This window comes from Mobula birostris, chromosome 13 (genome assembly GCF_030028105.1).
Source record: "Mobula birostris isolate sMobBir1 chromosome 13, sMobBir1.hap1, whole genome shotgun sequence".
NCBI classification, from domain to species: Eukaryota; Metazoa; Chordata; class Chondrichthyes; order Myliobatiformes; family Myliobatidae; genus Mobula; species Mobula birostris.
This window is the reverse complement of record NC_092382.1, coordinates 2,347,892-2,367,945: the sequence shown is the minus strand read 5'-3', so window position 1 is coordinate 2,367,945 and position 20,054 is coordinate 2,347,892. Positions and strand designations below refer to the sequence as shown.

The window sequence follows — 20,054 nt, the reverse complement described above, 5'->3', positions numbered from 1 at the left end:
ACTTATTTTCTATGTTTCTATATTTCTATGTGGGTTCCTCAATAGTGTGTACACTTTAGTGAAAACTCTCTACAGATGTTCCAGAGGAAAAACTCGTTCTCTCTGATGTTTCCACACAATTAAAGTGGGGAATCGTTTATTCTTGTCATGTACCGAGGTATAGTGAAAACCTGTCTTGCGAACCATCCATAGTAATCAATACATTACAACAGAACATTGAGGTGATGGAAGGTAAAATAATAACTGAATGTAACAAATCATTATGGTTACAGAGAAAGTGCGGTGCAGGTAGACATATGGTCCAAGGTCACATGGAGTTAGATAGCGAGGTCGACAGTCCATCTTATTAAGCTGTGTCCTATCATACTGGGAACATTCAATTTGATATCACAGCAAAATGGAGGCCATCCTTCAGCCCAGTGGTATGTTTCTGTTTTCTTTTAATCTTCCACCGGATGGGTGGGGAGAGGTGAGAATGTCCAGGTTTGTGGAGAACTTTGATTCTGTTTCCTGTTTTGCTGAGGCAACGGGGAATATAGAGACAGTTCATGGGGGGTGGGGGCGGCCTGTTTCTATGCTGTGCTCAGCTGTGTCCACAGTTCTCTGATGTTTCAACTTCTCATGGGCAGAGCAGCAGCCGTACGAAGGCGGGAAGTATCCAGATCGGATACTTTCCATGACTCATTGATAAAGTTTGGTCAGGGGCAAACGGTATATGCCAAATTTCTTATTGTTTGTTCTAGCTGTGTCATTTTAGGATACCTCACTGATCAGTATCAGCAAACTTTCTTCTGACCTATGTCATCGTTGTAAAGTGCTCTCTTTCACCTTTTACTTCATTTAATTTTCCAGGATTCGTTGTTGTTTTATTATTTTTTTATTTTTTTGTGTGTTTTTGTTGTTGTTTTTTTTTCCTTTGTTAATAAGAACTACCAGAGGTCTAATTGAATACAGCACGAGGCAGGGTAAAAACAGCCATTTCAATTTTAGTTTCCCCGTTACAAAATGGCTGCAGTGTTAATCTTTGTAATAATGAAACTCTCAGCATCTGATGTTGAGTTTGTTGTTTCCTTTCTCGGTTATTTTCGGTGAGCCACTTCCTCCGTTTCCAGGGTAACGGCCTGTCAGAGCTGCAGCAAGTGTTGTACTTTTTATCGCTCTGTGGTCACCGCCTCTCAGCGTAGAGACAGTGGCCTCAGGAGCAAATGTAACAGAGTGACAGTGGGAGGAAAGGATGCTGTGAGTATTGACTGTATGGGATGTATTACACCAGGGTCAGGATGAACTGAGAACTAACAAATGGGTTGGGGTGGGGTGGCATTTACTGTTTAGGGTGTTGTTGATATTTTACAATCAGTTACTATCTGTGCATTAAAACGAGGAGGGAGAGAATACTACAGTTGCAGGAAATTCAAAGTAAGGAGGAGAAAATACTGGAAACGCTCAGCAGATAGGCAGCATCTCGAACAGTCTCAGTTCTGAAACTGGGTCTTCCACCATTTGTCCTTTCAGAGATGTAGTCTGATGAACTGAGTTCCCAGCATTTTCTACTTTATAATTTTACATTTTGTTCCTGCTACACTGCAGGAAACATGGCAGCCAGCTGTACTGGGCGAGATCCCACGCAGCAAGAAGATTGAACTGGGATTAGCTGAGACACTGCCGCATATTACCGGCAGCAAAGAGCCCTGGGAGAGTTGGTGCTTGAGATACAATCTTGGGATGGGGGCTCCAGGAATATGGAACTGGTAGTGTTTGGGCTTCGGTCTACGTTGGTGCTTTTACAGATGTGGCTGGATGTTCCTCCTTCCGCAGTGAAGCAGACGTCTCCAGGGGCTGGATATTGGTAGCGTGAGTCTGTCAGTGTGAGATGTGGAAACACCCAATGTGATATGTGGAAAAGATGTGTGAGGCTCTGGGTGTGGGCTGTGACCCTCTGAGGTTGGATCCTGGGATACCACACGTTTTCACCCAGATAAAATGAATCAGGGGATCAGGTTGTCCGGGTTTTTGAGATGTTGAGCGAGTATTTCTGTTCTGTGCTCAGATGTTTGGTTCTGAGGTTCTGAAGTTCTGAAGCAAAGCAGAGAATGAGTTCCCATTCCATCCCTCGCAGGGAGAGGCTGTGATTAATACGCTATTTTGTGTTTGCCCCAGTAGAAATAGACCGGGGTTTCAGAATTCAATTCACTTTTGGAAATTCCCCCTCACTGTCACCTGTCTATCTGCCAGTGGGAGTCAAAGGGAAACTCAAGATGCTGAAGATAGAACAGAACATGGAACAGTACATCACAGGAACAGGCACATCGGCCACAATGGTGTGCCAAACCAGATAAAAAGTAAATCAACCCCCCCCCCCCAAAAAAAATAATGACACCTACGTACACAATGTCCATATCCTCTCAATCTTCCTCACACCCATGTGCCTACCTAAACATCTCTTAATAGCTTCCAATGTGTTGGCTTCCACCACCATAACAGACAGCGCATTCCAGGCATCCACACCTCTCTGAGTAGAAAAACTTACCCTCACATTTCCTTTGCAACTACTCCCTCACACCTTCATTGCATGTCCTCTGGTATTAGACATTTCTAAACAGTGAAACAATACTCCCCGTCTACTCTATCTATGTCTTTCATAATCTTATAAACCTCCATCCGATCTTCCCTCAGTCCCTACCACTCCATGGAGAACAACCCAAGATTTTCCACTAAAAACTGGATGATGTTTGAATCCATTCTGATGAAAGGTTAGGAAACCGAATTGCTAACTTTTTTCCTCTCCCCACAGCTGTTCCTTACCTGCTGAGCATTTCAGTGATTCCAGTTTATCTGTATTACATTCACCCTGGAACATTTTGTGAGAGTTGACAGAAGAGTAAAGAAAGCACAGCTTTTCCCAGTACATTATCCTGGTACCAATTGTCCTGTTTTCCCCGGAAATGTATTCAGTACAGCTGTTGATAACAAGGTTCACAAGAATAATCTGAAGAATAAGCATTATGCATGTGGAGCATTTGATGGACCTGGGCCTGTGTTTAGTGGGGTTCAGAGGGATGGTGGTTGGGGTTTGGTGTGGGGGGGGTGGAAGTTAGGGCGGGGGTGATTATTTACACCAACTGAATAACAGCAAGTCTGGATGCAGTGGGAATGGAGAGGGTGTCTTGATTAGACGGAGAGTCTGGGATCTGAGAGTGCTGCCTCAGAATAAAGAAGCTTCACTTTAAAACTGAGGTGAGAGCAATTACTTCAGCCAAATGTTGGTTCATCTGTGGAATTTGATGTCACAGAGGGTGGTGGAGGCTATCGTTGGGTATATTCATGTTCTGGATTGCTAAATGGGTTGAGTATTATAGCAGGGAAGCAATAATACAGTGTTGGAAAAATAATCCTTCATGATTGATTATGGAGCAGACTAGAATGACCATTTTACCTAATTCTGCTATGTATTATGACTTGTACCATGACTGAATGATGACCTATCAAAAAAAAAAGAGAAAATCTGCAGTTTCTGGAAATCCGAGTAATGGATGGCATGTTATCACCATTACACAGACCTGACTGTTACAAGGGCAGGATTGGTGTTTGATGCTCCAGGTTTTAGTTGTTTCATAATACATATGGGGGTGGGGGGTGAATGGGGGGGAATTCTCTGTACTAATTAGGGATGGTATCACAGCGACATACACAGAGGACATCAATGTGGGTGAAAGTCAGAAACGGAAAGGGGGCTATCATTCTGGGAGTATTCTATAGGCCTCCCCCAAAGCCACAGGGATAATGAGAGCAGATAACTTGGCAGCGTTGGGAAAGGTGCAAAAGCAACAAGGTTGTTATCATTGTTGACCTCAACTTTCCTGATGTTGATTCCACCTCCTCGCTCCAAAGTGTGTCAATGGGGCAGAATGTGTTGTGTGTCCAGGAAGGATTCTTGACACAGTATGTGGATGGGCTCACTGGAGGAGTTGCCGTACTGTATCTAATATGAGGCAATGATGCTGGTCAGGTGACTGATGTCACAATGGGTGGCCCTTTTGAGACAGTGACCACAACACCCCAACTTTTATCATGGTCATGGACAAGGATAGTAGCAGACCCTACGAGACAGTATTTAATTAGTGGATGGATTGTTACAATGGTATTCGGAGCAACTTTGGGGTGTAAATTGGGAAAACATTTTCAAGGGGAAATACACAATGGAAATGTGAAGGTTGTTTCAGGAACACTTATATACGGTTCCACCCACAGTGAAAGAATGTTTATATAAACAAACTGTGGTCACAAGAGATGAGAACATTTAAGCAAGAGGGAAAAGGAAGCATTATTTAGGTTTAGGAAGCAACATCCAAGCAAGCCTCTAGGAAATTATAAGGTAGCCTGGAAGGAGCTTAAGTAATGACTTAGAGGTCGAAGGAACTTGAGGTGTCCTTGAGAAGCAGGATGAAGGAAAGCCCAAGGCGTTCTACATGTGGGAAAAGAAGAGGAGGATGAATAGATTGAGGGTAGGACTACACAGGAGCAAGGGAGGAAATGTGCCTGGAGGATGCGGTGATGCGGTGCTTAATGAATGCTTTGCTTCAGAGTTACCAATGAGATAGACAGTGATTGTGACGATAGCAGTTGGGATGTGTAGATGGAGTGAAGAGGCCAAGAGTGAAATGGGCCCAACACAGGAAATTGGGACCAACTCTGTGGGCACTGTGGTCAGCATTGTCTCATTGTGCTGAAGGGTCTGTGTCTGTGCTCTGTTGCTCTCTGGCTCTGTCAATAGGATTCGCCAGATATCACTGGACTGACGTACAGACATGGTGTGGGAGTTGATGTTAACAGGGAATGTTTGTTCCCTAAGCAAACTGCTGCTCTGATACACAGGGTGGCGATACGGTCACATTTTGCAAAGAATCGTATTCTTTCTGACTCACTGTCTGCTTGTTGTATGTAATTCAGGGCATCACCAACAGCTGGAGCTGTCCTGCACCGCGACCAAAGTGTAAACAAGACGACGACAATCGTCAGTCAGAATCAGAATGGCTACAGGTACGTTCACTGGGATCTTTATCATTAAACTTCTGTCCTGTAGCTGCACTTCGAAGGTTCAATCGTTAGGCATTAATATCGAAATAGTAAAATGGATTCAGCAGTGGCTGGATGGGAGATGCCAGAGAGTAGTGGTGGATAACTGTGTGTCAGATTGGAGGACGGTGTGTAGCGGTGTGTCTCAGGGATTGGTAGTGGGTCAAGTGTTGTTTGTCATATATATTAATGGTCTAGATGATGGGGTGGTAAATTGGATTAGTAAGTATGCAAATAATACTAAGATAGGTGGCATTGTGGATAATGAAGTAGATTTTCAAAGCTTGCAGAGAGACTTAGGCCAGTTATAAGACTGGGCTGAAAGATGGCAGATGGAGTTTAATCCTGAAAAATGTGAGGTGCTACATTTTGGTAGGACTAATCAAAATAGGACATACATGGTAAATGGTAGGACATTGCAGAATACAGTAGAACAGAGTGATCTAGGAATAATAGTGCATAGTTCCCTGAAGGTGGAATCTCATGTGGATAGGGTGGTGAAGAAGGCTTTTGGTTTGCTGGCCTTTATTAATCAGAGCATTGAGTATAGGAGTTTGGATGTAACGTTGAAATTGTATAAGGCATTGGTAAGGCCAAGTTTGGAGTATCGTGCACAGTTCTGGTCACCAAATTATAGGAAAGATGTCAATAAAGTTCAGAGAGTATAGAGGAGATTTACTAAAATGTTGCCTGGGTTTCATCTCCTAAGTTACAGAGAAAGGTTGAACAAGTTAGGTCTTTAGTCTTTGGAGCATAGGAGGTTGAGGGAGGACTTGATAGAGGTGTTTACAATTATGAGGGGGATTTATAGAGTTGATGTGGATAGGCTTTTTCCATTGAGAATGGAGGAGATTCAAACAAGAGGACATGAGTTGAGAGTTAAAGGGCAAAAGTTTAGGGGTAACATGAGGGGGAACTTCTTTACTCAGAGTGTGGTAGCTGTGTGGAACGAGCTTCCAGCAGAAGTGGTTGAGGTAGGTTCGATGTTGTCGTTTAAAACAAATTGGATAGATATACGGACAGGAAAGGAATGGAGGGTTATGGGCTGAGTGCAGGTTGGTGGGACTAGGTGAGAGTAAGAGTTCGGCATGGACTAGAAGGGCCGAGATGGCCTGTTTCCGTGCTGTAATTGTTACATGGTTACTAGTTCAGATGAAGAAACTTACACAGGTGCTAACAGGGCAGAGAAAAGTGTCATTGATCCCACTGGTAAAGTGGCTTTGTGTAATTGATCAGTCCAACAGTCCCAGTGCAGGGACCTGACACCAGTAATGGTCGAATGACTTCGTTCACCAGGCAAAGCTCCACCTGAGTGAAAGGAGCCGGAGACCCTGAATCAGTAGGTTGAGAGTGAAACACAAACAGGAATGTGACGGCGGTGTTGTTTGTTACGTAAAAGTCCAGGCTCAGGGCTTGTTGCACATCGGCCTGTTTAGAGGTGAAAGACATCTCCAACTTTTATTTATAAAATTCAGATGAGGGAAATTTTCCAAACTCTGAGGGAAAGTAGATGAGGGAAATTTTCCAAACTCTGTTTTCTGTAACCGAGCCGAGAACATTGCCAGCCTTGGAAATGGCTGAGGATCAGGAGACACTTCATTTTAGATAAACTTGTGGTCTGGTTTGGTGTATCACTGTCTGGTATGGAGGGGCTACTGCACAGGACCGAAAGAAGCTGCAGGAAGTTGTAAATCTGGTCAGCTCCATCTTGGGTATGAATCTACAAAGTACCCAGGACATCTTCAGGGAGCAGTGTCTTAGAAAGGCAGCGTCCATTATGCAGGACCTTCAGCACCCAGGGCATGCCATTTTCTCACCGTTACCATCAGAAAGCAGGTACAGAAGCTTGAAGGCACACACTCAGCGATTCAGGAACAGCTTCTTCCCCTCTACCATCCGATTCCTAAATGGACATTAAATCTCTGGACACTACCTTAGATTTTTTTAATATACAGTCTTTCTGTTTTTGCAAGTTTTTAAAAAATCTATTTAATATTCGTAATTGGTTTACTTGTTTATTTTTTTTTATTCAGTATTATTTTTTTCCCTGCTAGATTATGTATTGCATTGAGCTGCTGCTGCTAAATTAACAAATTTCACGTCACATGCCGGTCATAATAAACCTGATTCTGATTTTGTTTTAATATCCCAATCCATGTCTGGTCTGTGGCCAAATGGTGAAAGTGAGTTCTCAATATTTCCCTCTTGAGATGATCTGCTACCTGAATTTAAATTCCCAGTATCTCTGATGGGAGACCCGGTATAACCAATGACCAACTGTCACTGTCTCCGGTGGGCATTGTGATTGTGCTCAACTCTGTGATTCCAGGTGGAATAAAACAGAGATTACAGCCTGGAAACGAATCCTTTTATTTGTGTTTACAGCCTCCTCTGACTGCGTGCAATTTATACTCATCACCCGCCACGTGAAAAAATGCCCCTTCAGTCCCTTTTAAATTTCTGCCCTCGAGTCTCAGACTCCCCTAACCTGGGAAACATATTATGACTATCCACCCTCTCTGCACCCCTGATTACTTTATGTACGTGTGTAAGGTCACCCTTCAAGCTGCCCTGATCCAGGGCAAACTGTCCCAGCCGAAACATATAACACAAAAACCAAGCAGCTCCATCCAGTAACATACTTGACAATCTTCTCGACAGTCTTTCCAGCTGAATCACATCCATCCTATAGATCAGCAACCGCAAATGAACGCAAAGCTCTCTCGGTGAGACTTTAAGTTTAGCTACGAGAACTGCACGCCAAGACGCTCCCTTTGCCAATGACTTGTATAGTTGTTACATGACAATCATCCTCCAGGTGACGGGATGGGACCCAGGGGACCAGGCATCAAGGCAATGGTCAGTCTGTGACCCAGGGGACAAGACAATGTAAGACAAAGCAAACGGAGAACGTGTGATCTAGAGGATCGGACCATGAGTAATCCAGTGGATTGTTTGTGAGTGACACAGGTGACTGGACAGTTTGTGACCCAGGGAGATTTATGTTTATGAAAGATAATCCCAGTGATAATTCCCCGTATCACCTGATGCTGTTCCATTAATAACCGCTGGTTATCAGTGTGTTCAACTAATGCGTAGTCGGTGATCAGTATTACTGTGTCTATCCAGTTTTTTCCTGGGAGTGGATGTGTCCAGACACCGGCTTATCGGGACGGTCACCTAGCAGGAAGTGTGGTTCTCATTCACTAGCACAGTCCCACTCCAAATCTGGTCAGCCGGAGTCTCGGCTCCATTGCAGGCACCCATTGTGAATCCTTGCTCGAGTATAAATCACTCTAAACCTGCTATTCATCATTTACTTCAGGTGGGAAATTAAATCGGGTACGGAAAGTACTCAAGAGGTTTTTACCAGGCAACTCATTGAGGGAAGATGATCGGGACATGGGAAGCAAGGTACCAAAGCAGGGTCAGATTGAGAGCGACGTCCCAATGGAATGCGGTCCGGCCGCAGCGGAAGTGGAGCAAATTCAGCCCAGAGACAGTGACGTCAGAGACACTGAGCAGAACCCTGGAACTGGTACAAGTGAGGCGACTGTCTGTCAGCCCAGAGACAGTGACGTCAGAGACACTGAGCAGGACCCTGGAACCGGTACAAGTGAGGTGACTGTCTGTCAGCCCAGAGACAGTGACGTCAGAGACACTGATCAGGACCCTGGAACTGGTACAAGTGAGGCGACTGTCTGTCAGCCCAGAAGCTCATTAAACACGGAATTGTCAAGTCCCCAACAGGGAGTGGGTGAGTGAAATATGAGGGTAATGTTTTCGCAGAATGTGGCAGGGAGGAGGGTAAATGTGATTCCTTGTTGGAGGGTTGGTCAGAGAGGGGAAATGTGTGGATGTGGTACATGTGGTGTAGGGGGGCACCCGTTACCGCACTACAGGAAATGTACTACCTGTTCTGATGATATCCAGGATGTGTATCGGAGGAAACGCAGCTATCCGGATAAGAGAGTATTTCCAGGATAACAGTTGTGGGAAACGTATTCACCAGGATGGAGAGAGTATCTCTGGGAAGCGACTATCATTGGCAGTCCCAACATTTATTGCCCATCTTAAACTGCGATGGGTGAGTGGGTGGGACGGTGGGAGAAACAGGTTTCTAGTAAATGTGGTCCTTCTGGTAACGTCATGTCTAGCGCATTGATGGTTCGGTTTTAGTCCAGTGTCAGAGATTAGGATAAAATCCATGTTTCCAGATGAAGGCAGGTGAACACTGAGGTTGTTGACATGACTGGTTCGTTGGGTTGGGTGAGAGCAGTGGAGACAGGTGATATTTGAGTTTGTGACTACATTCACTTTTTATATTTGCAGAGCCAGAGTTTACAATCTCTGACCTCCTGGCACAGGGGGAGGAATATCGACTGTACCAGCTGACAAAGTTCTACAGAGACAGACTTAAACAAGCGATTGAAGAAAAGGTTGAGAGACTCGGTTGGATGTTGACAAAGGAGGGACATTTCAGTAGAGAAGAAAATGAGGTGAGTGTGTTTAGTCTATTGTCACCGAACTGCTGGTATCAGAGGGAATATTGATTAATATTCATCTCCTGCACGTTCTAGGAGTTCTACGTGGCAATGGAGATGTTGATCTCTGATGGTCTCCAGCAGATCTGGTTTCAGCTGTTAAGGTGGGGAGCACTGGGAACTACAGGTTCAGTGTCACCTTTTCCTCTCACACCTGCTGTATTTATCAGTGTGATACACGAGCAGTGGCTGCATATCTGGGCTGTTGAACAGACATTCAGTCTAAAACTAATTTCACGTCTTATCGGGACCGTCAGTCAAATTCACCTCAGCTCATTAATCCAGGATGAATATTAAACTGTCAGATTGTAAATTGGGCCAACTGACTTCACTGTGGTACTTGAGGGAGGGAAACCTACTAACCACAGCTGGTCTAGTCTCCGTCTGAGTTCCTGAACAATGAGTGGCTGACATGTCATCGTCATAGGAAAGTACAGCACAGAAACAGGCTCTTTGGCCCATCTATTCCATGCTGGTCTACTGAAACTGCCTATTGTCACGTACCCCATGACAGGGATAAAGAAACCAACAGAAATGGAAACCACTTTGGAGTCTCGTATTGCTATACACTAATAATATTTATTAGTTACTACGCTATACAGTAATATCAAAGTAAATAAATCACACAGGTTAGCAATGATTATATATTAAAGTAAGTGTGGAATATATATGTATGAAAAACCAAGTTTCTTTAAGTCTAGGGGTAAAAAGATACGGTCTTACGATGTTGAGTAAAGTTCAGTTCAGTTCAGTTCGTGGTATTTAGTTGAGTAGTGATGGGGAGAGAGAGAGAGAGAGACAGAGTTGAGTCTTCAGGTGAGTTGATGCAGTCGATCTTCTCGTCGTCGTCCGAAATGCTTCACAAGTCACCGACTGTGACTTTAACCAGGGGGACCGGTCTTCTGTGGTGGAGCTATCACCCAGGCGAGGGTGGACACAGAGACAGCTCCCCACCAGTCAACCCCTTTTCCTTCAAACTGGAATAGCAATTTGGATCAATCCGCCTGATCAATCCTCCAAATCCCACTTTCTCTGCGGGCACAGCAATGCTCATTCAGTGTCCAGATCATGTGTCTGAGGTCTGTATCATCTGACCTCCCATTTATTTCACCAGGCTGAGCATCACCTGTCATTCAAAGAGTCCCCACCCTCCTCTGCAGTGCCTTGTCAAATGCTGGGCTAAAGTCCATTCAGACAACACCCACTTCCTTCCATTCATCAACTTTCCCGGTAACTTCCTGGTTCAACATTCAGATTGGTTAGACAGGAACTACCACGCACAAAGCTGATATCGCATGACATCAAAAATCAATAGGTTGTCCTGAAAGGGCATATATTTGGTAAGCTATTTTACATTATTAGCTAGCCTACCTTCATATTTCATATTCTCTCTACTTACGGCTTTTCGTTGCTTTCTGCTGGTTAGTAAAAGCCTCCCAGTCCTTCTGTTTTCCATTATGTTTTGCTATACTCTATACCCTCTCCTTTGCTTTTGTGCTGCATTGACTTCCTCGTCAGCCACGGTTGATCATCCTGCCTTTGGAATAATTCTTCATATTTGGGATTATCTACCTCTACCTGTGCCTTCTGAATCACTCCCAGAATCTTCATCTATTCCTAGTCATAGTCATAGTCATAGTCATACTTTATTCCTGCTTGGTTGTTGCCTCTTCCAATTTATTTTTGCCCAGCTCCTCTCTCATTTCTCTGTAATTCATTTATTCCAGTGTAAACTGATACATCTAACTTTTACCTTCTCCCTCTCAAACTGCAGTGTCAGTTCTGCTATTTTATGATCACTGCCTCTTAGGGGTTTATTTACCTTAAGCTTCCCAATCAAATCTGGTGCAATACACAACACTGAATCCAGATTTGCCTTTCCTATAGTGGACTCAACCATAGGCTTCTCTCAAAAGCCATCTCATAGGCATTCTATAAATTCCCTCACTTGGGATTCAACACCGACCTGATTTTCCAAAGCTACCTGCATATTGAAATTCCCCATGACTATTTTAACATTGAAATCTTTACATGCCTCTTCTCTCTCCCACTGGAATGTGTATCCCACATCCTGGTTACTGTTCCATCAGGGTCATTTTCTTTCCTACACAGTATCTTAACAACTACACCGTCCAATCTGCTATCACTTCTTTAGAAGCACATTTCATTTTTTATGACAACAGAGTCAACCCAACCCTTTCACCCACCTGCCTCTCCTTTCGATTAAATATTTATCCTTGGATGTGAGCACCCAAATATGATCTTTCAGCCACGATTCAGTGATGCCCACCATCCATTTTTTGCTCCCTCGCTCTCCCTCTCTTCCGTTCTTGTTGTCACATCTTTTTGATGTAATGTTACACATTGATGGATAAGTAAATTAATCACGTTGAATATACTGCAGGGTGTCAGTAGATCCTTATTCTTTCACAATATTGATTTAGAAGTTCCCTCAGCTAGAGTTTCTTTGTTAACGACTGAACCCAGGGAGGATCAGGCAACAGCCCAGTGACTGCATCATTTCTGAAGCTACTGGGACCATGAACAGATATTTTCCTGCACATTCTCCATGTCTGTCTGTATGTCTGCTTCACAGTAAATTTATTACTTTCCTTTTCTAGAAAGTCACTGAACTGACAGAGAAGGGAAACCGGACAGAGAGTTCCAGACTCTTCCTCAGTTTGGTGATGGGTAAAGGCTCCCGGGCCCGGAGGGCGATGTGGGAATCCTTTGTGACATGGAGGACTGAGTTACCGAAGTTGGACAGAATACTGAGGGAAATACAGGAGCTCGGTACGTTAAAAACATGCACTGAACACAAAGGCACATTGAAATAAACATTTTAGTTATTTTAATTATTTTAGCTCTGTTTCCATGGATTCTTTTTATATTTAAACAGGTCCTGATCCACAGGAATACATGAACATCGCCCAAGGGTTATCTGAATTACCCACTCAACTGATAGGTGAGTGATGAAATGCTCAGTTCAAACCACATCTCAAGTGTTAGTCTGTGACTTGGCAAAACCTGGGAATCAAAATTCACCATTAGCCATTCGCTGATCTCTGGATTGAAGTAACAATTCAAAGTATTTCTCTTTGCAGCCTGAATATTCTACATTTTATTTTTCCATTAATCCATCTGTTGGTTCTGCTGACGCCTTCACTCCAGGTCCTAACGCTCTGGGAATGCCCACACACCCCAGGCAGGCTCCTGATACACTATACGACCCAGTCCAGGTGACTCTTCTATCTTCAGACCTTTCATCTTCCAAGCCCCTTTTCCTTTGTAATAGCACAACACACAATTCTGTTCACTGGTGTTCATTACTTTTTGTAATTCCGCTAGTGACTTCTATAGAGTTTGTCTGGTATTTCCTTTTCACCCGTTACTGCAGCTACAACATCATTTTTCAGCGGTCCAATATCGAACCTCTCCTGTTTTTTTACTCTTTATATATCTGGGAAAGTTTAAAAAAAATACTTTGGTATCCTTTCTTATATTATTGACCATATGCTTGCATTTGCTGTACATTCATGTATATCTAACATAGTTGCCTTCAACATGACTCAGGTAGTAAATTCCAGGTACCAGAACTCTATGAAAAAAAAAACACTCACTATTGCTGTAAATTTCCCACATCTCATCTTAACCAAATGCCCTCTGATATTAGACACCAGTCTTATGTAAAAAAATAACAAACAAAATACAGGCTGTCGACCCAAATCTTATCTCTCAAACTTGTGTACCTCTGTCAGATCTCTATTCTAACTCCAGAGTAAACAAACCAAGTTTATCAAACCTCCACTTGTAGCACATGCCACCGAATCCAGGCAACACCCTGATAAACCTGTTCTGCACCCTCTCCAATCCTTCTAAAAGCTGGACAATCAGAAGTGAATACAATACTCCAGATGCACCCTAAAATCATAAGACTTAGGAGCAGAATTAAGCCAATTGGCTCAGTGATTTTGCTACGCAAATCCTCTCAACCCCATTATCCCGCCTTCTGTAAATGTTGACGCTCTTCCTAATCAGGAACATATCAACCTGCATTTTAACTATATCCAATGACGTGTCTTCCTCAGCAGTCCATGACAATAATTTCACAGATTCACCGCCCGCCAGCTAAGATGTTTCTCCCAGTGTGCATCCCCGCCAGCGAGGATAATTCCCCACAGTTCCCAAGCATATTAATTTTCTGTATGAGCCTCCCATGTGGGACCTTGTCAAAGACTCTACCAATATACAAGTAGACCTGTGACTAGTGGTGTGCCACAGGGATCAGTGCTGGGTCCATTGTTATTTGTCATCTCTATCAATGATCTGGATGATAATGTCGTAAATTGGATCAGCAAATTTGCTGGCGATACAAATATTGGAGGTGTAGTGGACAGTGAGGAAGGTTTTCAAAGCTTGCAGAGGGACTTGGACCAGCTGGAAAAATGGGCTGAAAAATGGCAGATGGAGTTTAATACAGACAAGTGTGAGGTATTGCACTTTGGAAGGACAAACCAAGATAGAACATACAGGGTAAATGGTAAGGCACTGAGGAGTGCAGTAGAACAGGTATCTGGGAATACAGATACAAAATTCTCTAAAAGTGGCGTCACAGGTAGATAAGGTCGTAAAGAGAGCTTTTGGTATATTGGCCTTTATTAATCAAAGTATTGAATATAAGAGCTGAATTTTATGATGAGGTTGTATAAGGCATTGGTGAGGCCGAATCTCGAGCGTTGTGTTCAGTTTTGGTCAACAAATTACAGGAAGGATATTAATAAGGTCGAAAGAGTGCAGAGAAGGTTTACAAGGATGTTGCTGGGCCTTGAGAAACTCAGTTACAGAGAAAGGTTGAATAGGTTAGGACTTTATTCCCTGGAGCATAGAAGAATGAGGGGAGATTTGATAGAGGTATATAAAATTATGATGGGTATAGATAGAGTGAATGCAAGCAGGCTTTTTCCACCAAGGCAAGGAGAGAACAAAACCAGAGGAGATGGGTTAAGGGTGAGGGGGGAAACGTTTAAAGGGAAAATTAGTGGGGGCTTCTTCACACAGAGTGGCGGGAGTGTGGAATGAGCTGCCAGACGAGGTGGTAAATGCGGGTTCTTTTTTAACATTTAAGAATAAATTGGGCAGATTGCAGACAAGCGTGACGTGTTGCACTTTGGAAAGACCAAGCAGGGCCGGTCTTATACAGTTACCAGTCGGGCACTGAGGAGTGCGGTAGAGCAAAGTGATCTGGGAATACAGGTCCATAATCATTAAAAGCTTTGGATGGGATTTGCGTCTTGACAACTTGATTGAGTTCCTGCAGGATGTGACAAAGGTGATGGATGAAGTTACACATGGATGTTGTTTAGAAACCATAGAAACCATAAAAAAAACTACAGCACAGAAACAGGTCTTTTGGCCCTTCTTGGCTCTGCTGAACCCCAAACCACCTCAAACATTCTCTCTTTCATACAGCCATGGGGCAGAAGATATAAAGACTGAAGGTGTGTACCACCAGCCTCAGGGACAGCTTCAATACTGCATTTATAAGACTACTGAATGGTCACCTACTATGTTATTATTGGCTCTTAATAATATTAAGACAATTATATAATTGTAGCATCGTGCATCCGGTAACTAATAACAACTCACTTAGATAACCACAATATACTCACAGGACAGCAGAAAAAATACCGTTTGGTTATGAACAACAGATAACAGATTATGTAATTCTATTTCAAAACCTGTGGAAAGCAGAAATCTTTCAGTGTAATATTGTCTATCAAAAAACATTTGATTCTCTCCCTCACATGGTTAAGAGAAGTTCCAAATAGATATAAAATTCATCCAATACTTGTGAAATTTCTACAACATCTGATGAATCATTGGCATAAAATAATCGTCCTATTAACAACCACAAAGGGACAACCACCATTATCAAAATTGAGGGATTTTCCAGAGCGACTCACTAAGGCCAGTATGGTTCTGTTTGGCTTTAAACCTGCTCATAATTTACTGAAACGGACAAAAATCAGGTATCAAATCAGGTAAAAATACGAATTATACGTTTGCACAGCTATACATTGATGATTTGAAATTACTTGCTCTTGCATCAGCAAAGCTAAAACAAATATTTCAAATAATGGAACTAACTTCTAAAGATATAAGCATGAACTTTAGACTAGAAAAGTACAGAACATGAAACATAAAGAAAGGTGCAATAGAGCCAGTAGAATATCAAACAGAGCATCAGGGGACAATACAACAGAATATGAAACATATACTTAGGATATCAATAAGCAAAGAAAATAGATAATCGTGTGATAAAGGAAAACCTTCCAACAAAATTTACTTCAAGGCTGAAGAAAATCTGAATTTACATTAAGGATCAAGAAAATCTGCCAAACAGAGCTGAACAGTAAAAATATAACAAAGGTAGTATACACTCACTATGCCCATATTGACGTATAATTTTGGTATAATATCCTGGTCTGAAACAGATCTGGAAAATATGCCAAGAAAAATAAGAACTTAAATGACAGTTTCTAGAAAACGCCATGTGCACTGGATCACACTTAGATTGATATGAATGAGGACAGTATGAGTATGGTGAATAACAGATCTAAAAAAATGAGACAACAGCCGGATAAAAATTCTCAGAATCAGGGTTAATATCAGACACATGTCGTGTAAACTGTTTTTCTGCACCAACAGCACAATTACAGTAAAGTGTGTGCGGTGAGCGTGTATATATGTGTACAATTGTAGAAATAGATTTGTATCAGCGTGAATTAATCAGTCTGATGTCCTGGTGGAAGAAGCTGTCCGGAGCCTGTTGGTCCTGGCTTTTATGCTGTGGTACCGTTTCCCGGATAGTAGCAGCTGGAACAGGTTGTGGTTGGTGAGACTTGGGTTCAGAATGATCCTTTGGGTCCTTTTTACCCCGTCTCTGAAAAGCCCTGAATAGTGGGAAGTTCACGTCTACAGATGCACTGGGCTGTCCGCACCGCTCTCTGCAGAGCCCTGCGATTGAGAGAAGTACAGTTCCCATTCCATGTAATGATGCAGCCAGTCAGGATGCTCTCAACTGTGCCCCTGTAGAAAATCGTTAGCATTTGGGGGCCCATCCCAAACTTCCTCTACCATCTGAGGTGAAAGAGGTGCTGTTGTGCCTTTTTCACCACGCAGCCGGTGTGCACAGACCATGTGAGATCCTCAGTGACGTGAATGCCAAGGAAATTAAAGCTGTTCACCCTCTCAGCCCCAGATCCATTGATGTCAATAGAGGTTAGCCTGTCTCCATTCCTCTTGTTCTTGCGACATTGCGACCAGCTCCTTTGCTTTTGCGACATTGAGGGAGAAGTTGTTCTCCTGACACCACTGTGTCAGGGTGATGACTTCTATGTAGGCTACCTCGTTATTATTTGAGATTTGGCCAATCCATATAGTATCGTCAGCAAATTTAATTAGCAGATTGGAGCTGTGGGTGGCGACACAGTCATGTGTATACAGAGAGTAAAGGAGGGAGCTTAGGACACAGCCCTGAGGGGCACCTACATCGAGTGTCGGAGGGGCAGAGGTGAGGGAGCCCACTCTTACCGTCTGCTGGCAATCTGACAGGAATTCCACGATCAAGCTGCACAAGGCAGGGTCAAGGCCGAGGTCTCTGAGCTTCTTGTCAAGCCTGGAGGGAATGATGGTGTTGAATACTGAACTGTAGTCCGAGAACAGCATTCTCACATAAGCATCACTCTTCTCCAGATGTTTAGAGGCACTGGCTGTCCACTGTATCTATTCTTCTTAATAGCTTATACACCTCTATCATGTCTCTTCTCATCCTCCTCCTCTCCAAAGAGTAAAGCCCTAGCTCCCTTAATCTCTAATCATAATCCATAATCTCTAAACCAGGCAGCATCCTGGTAAATCTCCTCTGTACCCTTTCCAATGCTTCCACATCCTTCCTATAGTGAAGCGACCAGAACTGGACACAGTACTCCAAGTGTGGCCTAACCAGAGTTTTATAGAGCTGTATCATTACATTGCGACTCTTAGACATTATCCCTCGACTTATGAAAGCCAACAACCCATAAGCCTATCTACCTGTGAGGCAACTTTCAGGGATCTGTGGACATGTACCCCAGATCCCTCTGCTCCTCCACACTACCAAGTATCCTGCCATTTACTTTGTATTCTGTCTTGGAGTTTGTCCTTCCAAAGTGTACCACCTCACACTTCTCCGGGTTGAACTCCATCTGCCACTTCTCAGCCCATTTATGCATCCTATCAATATCTCTCTGCAATCTTCGACAGTCCTCTACACTATCTACAACACCACCAACCTTTGTGTCATCTGTAAACTTGCCAACCCACCCTTCTACCCCCACCTCCAGGTCGTTAATAAAAATCATGAAAATTAGAGGTCCCAGAGCAGATCCTTGTGGGGCACCACTAATCACAACCCTCCAATCTGAATGCACTCCCTCCACCACCACCCTCTGCCTTCTGCAGGCAATCCAATTCTGAATCCACCTGGCCAAACTTCCCTGGATCCCATGCCTTCAGACTTTCTGAATAAGCCTACTGTGTGGAACCTTGTCAAATGCCTTACTAAAATCCATGTAGATCACATCCACTGCACTACCCTCATCTATGTGCCTGGTCACCTCCTCAAAGAACTCTATCAGGCTTGTTAGACACGATCTGCCCTTCACAAAGCCATGGTGACTGTCCCTGATCAGACCATGATTCTCTAAATGCCCATAAATACTATCTCTAAGAATCTTTTCCAACAGCTTTCCCACCACAGACGTAAGGCTCATTGGTCTATAATTACCCGGACTATCCCTACTACCTTTTTTGAACAAAGGGACAACATTCGCCTCCCTCCAGTCCTCTGGTACCATTCCTGTGGACAACGAGGACATAAAGATCCTAGCCAGAGGCTCAGCAATCTCTTCCCCCACCTAATGGAGAAGCCTGCGGAATATTCTGTCTAGCCCAAGGGACTTATCCATCCTAATGTATTTTAACAACTCCAACTCCTCCTCTCCCTTAATATCAACATGCTCCAGAACATCAACCTAACTCATATTGTCCTCACCATCATCAAGTTCTCTCTCATTGGTGAAAACTGCAGAGAAGTATTCATTGAGCACCTCACTCACTTCCACAGCTTTCAGGCACATCTTCCCACCTTTATCTAAATGGACCTACCTTCACTCCTGTCATCCTTTTGTTCTTCACATAAGTGAAGAATACCCCAGAAGAGATCCCAATGATCCAAACCCCCTGCTCCCTGCACCAACTCCTCAGCCACGCATTCAACTGCCATCTCCTCCAATTCTTACCATCACTGTCACGTAGCACTGGCAGCAATCCTGAGAACGCCACCCTTGAGGTCCTGCTCTTTAGCCTTCTGCCTAGTTCCCGAAACTCACACTTCAGGACCTCATCCCTCTTCCTGCCTATGTTGTTGGTGCCAACATGTACCACGACTTCTGGTTGCTTTCCCTCTCATACCAGGATGTCGTGCACCCGGTCAGAGACATCCTGGACCCTGGCACCCGGGAGACTACAAACCATGCGGCTGTCCTTCTCACGTCCACAAAATCTCCTGTCTGCTCCCCTGACTATAGAGTCTCCAATGACGACAGCTCTCCTCTTCTCCGTCCCACCCTTCTGCACCACAGGGTCAGACTCAGTGCCAGAGGCCCTGCCACCGTGGCTCACACCCGGTCGGTTGTCCCCACCAACAGTATCCAGAATGGTGAACATATTATTGAGGGAAATGGCCACAGGGGTGCTCTGCACTGCCTGTCTGCTCACCTTCACTTTCCCCCCTCTGACCGTCACCCAACGACCTGCTTCCGACAGCCTTGGTGTGACTACCTCCCTGAAGCTCTCATCTATGACTGCCTCATTCTCCCTTATGAATCGAAGGTCATCCAGCTGCTCTAGATTCCTTCCAGATCGCCAAGATCTTGACACACTGTGAGACCGCACAGACCCCTGATAGTGTCCTGAGACACTCTGAGACCCACGCACCCCTGACAACATCCTGTCACGCTGTCAGACCCCACACACCCCTGGCCGGCTCCTGACACACTGTGAGACCGGACACAAACCTGAGAGGGTCCTGACACACTGTGAGACCCGACACACCACTGGCAGGGTCCGGACACACTGTAAGACCCCACACAACCTGGACTCGGTCCTCACACACTGTGAGACCCCACACACTCCCAAAAGGGTCCAGACACATCGTGATACCTCAAACACCCCTGGCCGGCTCCTGACACACTGTGAGACCCCACACACCCCTGCCAGGGAACTGGCACACTGTGAGACCTTACACACCCCTGGCCGGCTCCTGACACACTGTATGAGACCCCACACACCCCTGACAGGGTCCTGACACACTGTGAGACCCAACACACCCCTGAC

General features: G+C 44.2%; 1 pseudogene; it reads left to right on the top strand.

Annotated features, from left to right (window-relative positions):
* The window catches only part of LOC140208211 (NACHT, LRR and PYD domains-containing protein 3-like), a 169,444-nt pseudogene that overhangs the window by 44,768 nt on the left and 104,622 nt on the right, over positions 1 to 20,054 (top strand).